At 33.8% G+C, this 9,796-nt stretch overlaps 1 long non-coding RNA gene across 1 annotated transcript; it reads left to right on the forward strand.

The window, feature by feature from the left end:
* Window positions 1–5,419: 5,419 nt before the first annotated feature.
* Window positions 5,420–8,281, forward strand: LOC138340852 (uncharacterized). Its single transcript, XR_011213700.1, has 3 exons — window positions 5,420–6,535; window positions 6,635–6,690; window positions 6,771–8,281. It is a non-coding gene; the product is annotated as an uncharacterized lncRNA (long non-coding RNA).
* The last annotated feature ends 1,515 nt before the right edge of the window (window positions 8,282–9,796 follow it).

The following is a 9,796-nucleotide window of genomic DNA, read 5'->3' on the forward strand; positions in this document are numbered from 1 at the left end:
AAGGCTTCATTAGACCAAGTGCATCTCCTTGGGGTGCTCCGGTGTTATTTGTGAAGAAGAAGGATGGGAGTTTTCGGATGTGCATAGACTACCGGAAGTTGAACAAGGTAACTATTAAGAACAAGTATTCCATTCCTCGCATTGATGACTTGTTCGATCAGTTACAAGGTGCTTGTGTCTTCTCTATGATTGACTTGAGATCCGGTTATCATCAATTGAAAATACGGGCAACGGATGTGCCAAAGACTGCTTTTCGGACCAGGTATGGGCATTACGAATTTGTAGTGATGTCTTTTGGTCTTACGAATGCCCTTGCTGCTTTCATGAGCTTGATGAACGGGATTTTTAAGCCATTTATGGATCTCTTTGTGATCGTATTTATTGATGATATAATGATATACTCAAAGAGCAAGAAGGAACATGAGGAGCACTTGAGAATTGTATTGGAAATGTTGAGGGAGAAAAAGCTTTATGCCAAATTCTCCAAGTGTGAGTTTTGGCTAGATGCAGTGTCCTTCTTGGGGCATGTGGTTTCTAAGGATGGGGTGATGGTGGATCCTTCTAAGATTGAGACAGTGAAGAATTGGGTAAGACCTACTAATGTGTCAGAAATAAGGAGCTTTGTTGGTTTAGCTAGCTATTACCGTCGATTTGTCAAGGGATTCTCTTCCATTGCTTCCCAATTGACGAACTTGACTAAGCAGAATGTCCCGTTCGTATGGTCGGACGAGTGTGAGGAAAGCTTTCAGAAGCTCAAGACTTTGTTGACTACCACACCAATTCTCACCTTACCCGTGAAAGGTAAGAACTTCATTGTTTATTATGATGCATCCTGGGTGCAGTGCTAATGCAAGAGAAGAATGTAATTGCTTATGCTTCGAGGCAATTAAAGGTGCACAAACATAATTATCCGACCCATGATTTGGAGTTGGCTGCGGTAGTGTTTGCATTAAAGCAATGGAGGCACTATCTATATGGGGTTAAGTGTGAAGTGTACACAGATCATCGTAGCCTACAGTATGTCTTTACCCAAAAAGATTTAAATTTGAGACAGAGGAGATGGATGGAACTACTGAAGGACTACGATATCACTATCTTGTATCATCCGGGAAAGGCTAATGTTGTGGCAGACGCCTTAAGTAGAAAGGCAGGGAGCATGGTAAGTCTAGCTCACTTGCAAGTTTCTAAACGCCCATTGGCTAGAGAAGTTCAGACGCTGGCTAACGACTTGATGAGGTTAGAAGTAAATGAGAAGGGAGGATTGTTGGCTTGTGTGGAGGCAAGATCTTCTTTTCTTGACAAGATTAAGGGAAAACAGTTTGATGATGAGAAACTAAGCAGAATCCAAGATAAAGTATTGCGAGGAGAGGCTAATGAAGCGCAAATCGATGAGGAAGGTGTTTTGAGAATCAAGGGAAGGGTATGTGTACCCCGCGTTGATGATTTGATCAACACTATTCTGACAGAGGCTCATAGTTCAAGGTACTATATACATCCCGGTGCAACCAAGATGTACCGTGACCTAAAGCAACCCTTTTGGTGGAGTAGAATGAAGCGCGACATTGTTAATTTTGTTGCCAAATGTCCAAACTGTCAGCAAGTAAAGTATGAACACCAGAGGCCCGGAGGAACACTTCAGAGAATGTCTATTCCTGAATGGAAGTGGGAGAGAATTGCAATGGACTTCGTGGTTGGTCTTCCAAAGACAATGGGTAAGTATGACTCCATTTGGGTAATTGTTGATAGTTTAACTAAGTCTGCTCACTTCATTCCGGTCAAGGTGACTTACAATGCAGAGAAGTTAGCCAAACTTTACATCTCGGAAGTGGTGCGATTGCATGGGGTTCCACTCTCCATTATATCAGATAGAGGTACGCAGTTTACTTCTAAGTTTTGGAAAACATTTCATGCGGAATTGGGTACTAGGTTGGACCTTAGTACTGCGTTCCATCCTCAGACCGATGGACAGTCTGAGAGAACGATTCAAGTGTTGGAGGATATGCTTCGCGCATGTGTGATAGAATTTGGTGGTCATTGGGATAGCTTCTTACCCTTAGCAGAGTTCTCCTACAACAATAGCTATCACTCAAGTATTGATATGGCCCCATTTGAAGCATTGTATGGGAGGAGATGTAGGTCTCCCATTGGTTGGTTTGATGCATTTGAGGTTAGACCTTGGGGTACTGACCTTTTGAGGGATTCATTAGAGAAAGTGAAATCTATTCAAGAAAAGCTTTTAGCGGCGCAAAGTAGGCAAAACGAATATGCAGATCGAAAGGTTAGAGACTTAGAGTTTATGGAGGGTGAACAAGTCTTACTGAAGGTTTCGCCCATGAAAGGGGTGATGAGGTTTGGTAAAAGAGGTAAACTAAGCCCAAGGTATATTGGTCCCTTTGAAGTACATAAGCGCGTGGGGGAGGTAGCTTATGAACTAGCCTTGCCCCAGGACTGTCCGGAGTGCATCCGGTGTTTCATGTGTATATGTTGAAAAGATACCATGGGGATGGAAACTACATTATCCGTTGGGATTCAGTTTTGCTTGATGAGAATTTGTCTTATGAGAAGGAACCTGTTGCTATTCTAGATAGAGAAGTCCGCAAGTTAAGGTCAAGAGAGATTGCATCCATCAAAGTTCAATGGAAGAATCGACCCGTTGAAGAAGCCACTTGGGAGAAAGACGCTGACATGCAAGAAAGATACCCACATCTGTTTACAGATTCAGGTACTCCTTTTCACCCTTGTTTTTCTTCTTGTGATCGTTCGGGGACGAACGATGGGTAAATTAGTATCTATTGTAACGACCTGTTTAGTTGTTTTGAGCAACAGATTTTATTTCTGGAAAAACAGGCTGAGACGACGGAACCCACGACGGACCGTCATGGGCACGACGGACCGTCGAGGGTGTCTCGTTCCAAAATACTTAGAATTCTGAAAATTGGGTACTGAAATCGACTCTCTGAACTTCGTAACGGAATGGCAGGATGGACCGTCGTGGGCACGACGGACCGTCACAGACCCTTTAATGGAATGGAGTCTCTAAACTCTGTGACGGAGCAGCAGGACGGACCGTCGCAGGCACGACGGCCCATCACAGGCTGCGTAATCCCAGACTGGGTCAGATTTCGGTTAAGTAATTTAAGGGGCGTTTTGGACTATTCCTGCTTTAATTATAAATTTAGTGGGTTAATGTTAATAATTTAACTACTTGAGGGTTAAAAGAGATAACCTTGAATTAATTAATGGGTTAATTCACCATCTTTTATACTTAATTCCATGCTAATTAGGGTAAAAGAAAGGGGGTTTGAATAAGAAAAAGAGAAACGATCGAGAGAGATACGAACGAACAGGAAAAACAAAGCTTTGAGAATTTGCTTGCTTGATCACGAATCTTCGGTGGAGGTAGGTTACGATTTTTATGCTATTCGCAGTAAACTCTTGATAGCGAATGATATGTATTGGGTAGTGTTGTAAACCCTTCTATATGCTTAATTGTATGCTTGCATGAATGTGATTATGTAATTGTGATAAAATAAGTATGATGAGGCTATTGGATTCTAAATCTTGAAAACCTCTTTGTTAATGATGATGCCTTAGTATGAAAGAAGGCTTGATGAACTAAAGTAATGAGATTGATGATGCCTTGGTATAAGAGAAGGCTTGATGAACTAAGTTAATGAGATTGATGATGCCTTGGTATAAAAGAAGGCTTGATGAATTAATAGAATGAGATTAGTGGAGCGGGTGTCACGAACCGACACGTAGTGGATCGGGTGTCACGAACCGACACGTAGAATTAGGGGATCGGGTGTCACGAAACGACACGTAGAATTAGGGGATCGGGTGTCACGGACCGACACGTAGAATTAGGGGATCGGGTGTCATGAACCGACACGTAGAATTAGGGGATCGGAGTGTCACGTACCGACACAAGAGGAATAAAGATAATGAATCTTGGAATTATGTTAATAAATTCGAAAGAAAAGAACCTATTTCCCAAATGAGTATGATATGGAGGCTTGAGTCCTTATGAGTGTACTTGACGTTAATTATCAGAGATTCTTGTACATGTTGTTGCTACAGATTGAGTATTGTAGTTGATTTATGATATGATCTGATATATATTATTTTCTATTTTGAGTTAGCCGATGATATCTACTCAGTACCCGAGTTTTGTACTGACCCCTACTTGTATGTTTCTTTCTTTGTTATTTGTGGAGTACAGCAAACGTACTGTCGTCTTCAATTCAACCGCAAGTCTAGCCAGTCTTCATTACACCGGATTTCAGGGTGAGCTAACACTTCTAGCTTGGACTGGATCTTCTTCTTCATGTCTTGATGCCTTGAAGTTTTTGCATGGACTAGCTTTTTACTTATTTTAGCTTCTTAGATACTCTTAGATTAGTAATTTGAGGATAGATGTTCTTGTGATGATGACTTCCAGATTTTGGGAAGAATAATAATAAGTGTTTGAATTTTAGAAGTTGATTATCGATTTTCATTAATGATTTTAAGTCTTCCGCATTATATTATGTTACTTATGGTTGAAATGTTGGGGTTTAGATTGGTTGGTTCGCTCACATAAGAGGATAAATGTGGGTGCCACTCACGACGCGTCTTGGGTCGTGACATTACTAAAGAAAATTGATATGGAAAATTGTTTTTTAAAAATTAACTTGAACACTTAAAAGTAATTTGAAAAGAGTACACTTTTGTCCAAATGACTTAAGTAAAAGAAAATATTTTAGTAAATTCATTAGATGAATAAATCAACATAAAAGAAAGGAATAATTGTAAAGAATGGTAAATTAAGGAAGGTAATTAAATCAAATAACCCCCTTTCAGTTATTCCCTTAACTATCCGTAAGTTTGCTATACCAGATCCCACGATTGTATAAAAATTTTCCCCAAAATAGAACCCTCTTTTTTTCTCTTTTCGTGCTTATTATACAATTTCTTCTTCTTCTTTCAATTTCTCCATAATATTCTCCACAATTGCAATTTCAAATTACAAGTTCTCTAGCACGCACGGCATTGCGGGTTTTCAAAAGTATTTCAAAAAATTCAAGGCAACGCCTAAAACTCATCTCATATTATCAATTTTTGTTAATTTTTTTGAATTTCTTAAAATTACTTTTTCACTTCACTAGTTAATCCCTTCAGAATTATGGTTCAAATAATGAATGTCCAATTTCCATCAAAGAGATTCACAAGAGGTATCTTATTGCATTTTGAAAATAATGTTGAACACCCATCATTTTCATCGGGCACGAGATAGATTCGAACAAATAAACAACAGTCTAATAAACGATACACTTATACGTATTATGAATATCCAAAAAATAAAATGAACATGTACTGTATAAAATGAAAACATAATAGTTTCATATCTCAAATCAGATCACATATACAGTTCCAAAGACAAAAAAAAATATGAATGCAGCGAATCTCAAATCAGTAATTCAAAATTAACAACAAATTTTTCACAATTTTTTCTATATTTCAGATTAACTATTCAAATCAATTAGGGACAAATATACACATCTCAATATACATTCAACTAAATTGACGAAAGTGAAACAAAATCTGGATTTTAAACACCATTGTCGACAAAAACAAAATCAGAGTATGTTTTCGTCATGAAATTACCTCTTATTGTTTTCTCTGAAAACATATTTATCTCGCTTGTTTGATTAATACCTTCAATAGCTTGATAAATATTTTGAATTGTCTATAATGAAGCTATTTGGAGTGAAGGAGAAGAAGACGGAATAAAACTAAAATTGAATTCGCGTGAATTATGAGATCTTTTCCTTATTTATCTGCGGGATTTCATCGCATATATTTTTTTTTCAAATAAAAATTTAATTGTATAAATGGAAGATCTCTTCTTAACTATTATACAAAAAAAGACATCCGTGGCAAACTTTTAATTTGCTACGGAATGTAATTTTGTATAGTTTGCTATAGCATAAATTGTCAATTTTTTTTGCTATAGATAAAATTTCACCTAAAAGAAATCCTTCATTTTGAGGGACTCAATTAAATTAGTCTAAACTACTTTTAGAAATAACTATTTAATACAAACAAAGAAATTATGCTACCCAAAATACAAAATTATAGGAAAATTTAGCTAACTAGTCAAAAAAATTAACTTATTTAGTGATAATATCCATAGATTAATAATATTAGTAAACATGTCAAAAATGTCATAATTTTAAAAATAAATAATTGTTCTGATATTATTAATATTTTCTCTCTCATTATTTACACCTTTTTCTCTCTCTCATATATTACACATTTTCCTTAAGCTTATTAATTTCTCTCTCTTTTCTTAAGCTTATTAATTTCTCTCTCTTATTTTCTTCCTAATCAAATCCCCAGATTTCTCTCTCTTTTCTTATTCTTCTTTTCAATTTCTCTATCTAACATTCTTCCAAATCAATTCCACAGATTTTCGATTCAATATATTAATATTTTCTATTATTCTCATTTAATTTCGTTGCAAAATTTGATATGAAGATTAACATTGATTTGGGTATTATTTTTTTTTTAGATTCCTTATTTTATTTACTTACTGATTTTAGTATTTTTTTAATTTTTTAAATTTTGTTGTTGTTCTTAAAACATTTTTTAGGATTTGAGACTACATAATTCTCTCTTCAATGGACGTTTTCAAGAGAGAAACTAGAGGTATTGGACAAAATAATCAAAGTTCTTCCGATTTTTTATCATTTAATTTTTTTTCACTCAAGAATTAAACAACAATATAGGTTTCGCTTCTAAATCTAAGGAGGATATACGACGGGGAAAAATGCCTGAATCTGTCGATGTGCAAAATCCCACACAAATTTTTTTCACTCAAGAATTAAACAACAATATAGATTTCGCTTCTAAATCTAAGGAGGATATACGACGGGGAAAAATGCCTGAATCTGTCGATGTGCAAAATCCCACACAAATTAATAACCATGAAGTTGAAAAAGACCAATTTGTTGGAGAAGAGTTTTTTTTTTTTTTTGCATGTTCTGTGTCTTGCATGTTTAATTTAATTTGTGTAGTAATTTTTAAGATTCAAAAAAACTCATGTTACAATGCGTTTGGAAGTATATATGGAATTTTTATTATGTTATAGTTAGTATTTATTTTTGTATTTTATATATTTATTGTATTTTGTGTTCTATTTTTTTTTGTGTTAGTTATGTCAATGTAACACATTATATGAGTTTGATTGTGTATATTTCATAGTTTTGATGTTTTTTGTATTCATAAATTTGGAAGTGTATATTGAATTTTGTTGTTGTTTTAGTCAGTATGTATTTTTGTATTTCATTGTTTTATTGTATTTTGTATCCATAGATTTGGAATCGTATTTCATTTGTTTAATTTAATTTGTATTCTGTTTTTTTCTGACAGTTATGTCAATGTACCACAGTTAGTATTTATTTTTGTATTTCATAGTTTTATTATTTTTTGTATTCATAAATTTGGAAGTATATATTGAATTTTAATACTGTTTTAGTCAGTATATATTTTTACAATTAATAGTTGTATTCATTCAAAAATTATGTTGCATTGTTTCTAAATTTGACATTTTTTTTAATTTGTATTTATTCTAAAGGTATGTCAACTAGTTATGTATTTTATTTAAGAATGAGTACACCAAATATTCAATTATTTCTTTTCAATTTTATATTTCATTCACTTTTTCATCATACTAATTTTTTGTATTTTATATATTATTATACAAAATTCAAAATAAAAACTAGAATAAATAGAAATACAAATAAAATACATATTGAAATGAATACATACAAGAATTTCGAAGAATAAAATAACTATATAGGGAAAAAAATATATAAAAATGCAAATACATTTCTTAAATGACTATATAGATAAATTTGGCATATTTATTGGAATGAATATAAATTATAAAAAAAACTATAATAAATATAAATAGAATATATTTTGGAAGGAATATAATTTTAAAAAGGTAAAAATTTTGGAGAGAAAAAAAATTAAATTTTATTTGAAAATGTAACTGATGAGAAAATTAAGGATGCTTACCTTTTTTTGAAATATTCTCTCCCTTAATTTTATCCCTTTTGTTATTAAATAAATATATTCTTTAAATAAAAACAAATAATAAAAACATTAATAAGATACATAACAAACTAAAATATGACATTTTTACTAAATATTGAAAGTGTTGCTAATGAACCTTTTTAAATGCTAAAATATTGACATTTTGAAAAATTTCCCAAAATTATAAGCTTTGGGTTTCTGCCCGAAATTTAAATAAAATTTGAGATATTTGGCCCAATACTTGGTTTTTGTACGCATAGACTGTGTTTTAGGTCACCTTCATTTTGGGATTTTGGCCCAATTCTTGTATATACAGTGTATACATCCATTGTATACTGATGTGTATTACCATGTATCTTCTGTATATCACAAATGTATAAAGTGTATACAACCCATTTTTTGCCGCTAAGACCTGTATATCAGCTCTCCTTTTTGTGTAATTCACTTTCATTTTCGAACTCCACATACTTTGTTCCGATTTGAAGAGGCAAACTCAAGTAAGATGGAATTAGGCCTTGGAGGCACAACATTAAAATGCAAATAAAAGGATATAGAATTTCTGGTGGACTCGGGTTGGGTATTTCACAACAAACAAAAGAAAATAAAATAAAATTATCAATTGAACAAAGAAAAAATTAATTTTAACACAGTCCTTAATTAAATTAAGGAAACTTATAATTTTTTCTTTAAAAAACAAATTGCACTCAACAATAATTTACCCCAGAAAATCATAGCACATCTAATAAAAGAGAAGCATTGATCTTAGATTAGTTAAACTCAAATTAGGCCAAACATTCAAAAGAGTTCTTCAGTGCACCAGTGCATAGAAATAAAAATGGAATAGGCAATTGTAAGGTCTAAACAAATAAATCATGATGAAATGTATATGATTAGAAATAACTCTTAGCTTAGATAGAAAATGTTATTGCGATGAGACTATAGTGAACCAAATTGCCAACATTCACATATCCTTTATCAGCTTATGACTAGACGTAGTGACCTGATGTAGTAGTTATGAGTAGGCCAATAGTTTAAAAAAATGGGCCACAACAATTTTTGGGTAGTGATTTAATTTTTTTTTACTAGGCCAACCTCAAATATAATTTTTGTTAGGTGAGGTCTAGAACCGTCTCAGAATGGGTGATGTATATCGTTGAGTGTTTGTTAATATATTCCTATATTCAAGACATTAACGAGTCCGTAGAACTTTACACAATCAAATTTGGGTAACTAGAACTTCCGATATTGATCTTGACATGGAAATGATAGGTTGGGATGTCAAAAAAATGGGTCGATTTGTGAAAAAGTGACCTTTATCAGATATATGTGTTCCGAAAGTTTCACCTCTCCCACTTTAGGGGAAAACACCCCGCTATAGCGACGTGCAAACCACTATAGAAAGTATTGGTATAGCGGGAAGGCAAAACGAGAGTTTATGTAAAAGCAATACCAAAATCCCTATTTTATGTACTTTTTCCTTACAATTGGGAGGGGTAATTTTGAGCAGTTTGCACTTGCTTTTCCACGAAATTCATCAATAAAGGTAAGATTCTGACTCCCCAACCTTGTGCTTGATTCCTAAGCCTTAGAATCTAGGTGATATCCATAGTGGAGAAGTTTTTACATGATTCCATGATGGAAAAAGCCCTAAGTTAGGGGAAGATGATCATATCGCCGAGGGATAGAATATGTTGGTAATCTGGTAATTAATAAA

Source organism: Solanum lycopersicum, chromosome 1 (genome assembly GCF_036512215.1).
Source record: "Solanum lycopersicum chromosome 1, SLM_r2.1".
Classification (NCBI taxonomy): domain Eukaryota; kingdom Viridiplantae; phylum Streptophyta; class Magnoliopsida; order Solanales; family Solanaceae; genus Solanum; species Solanum lycopersicum.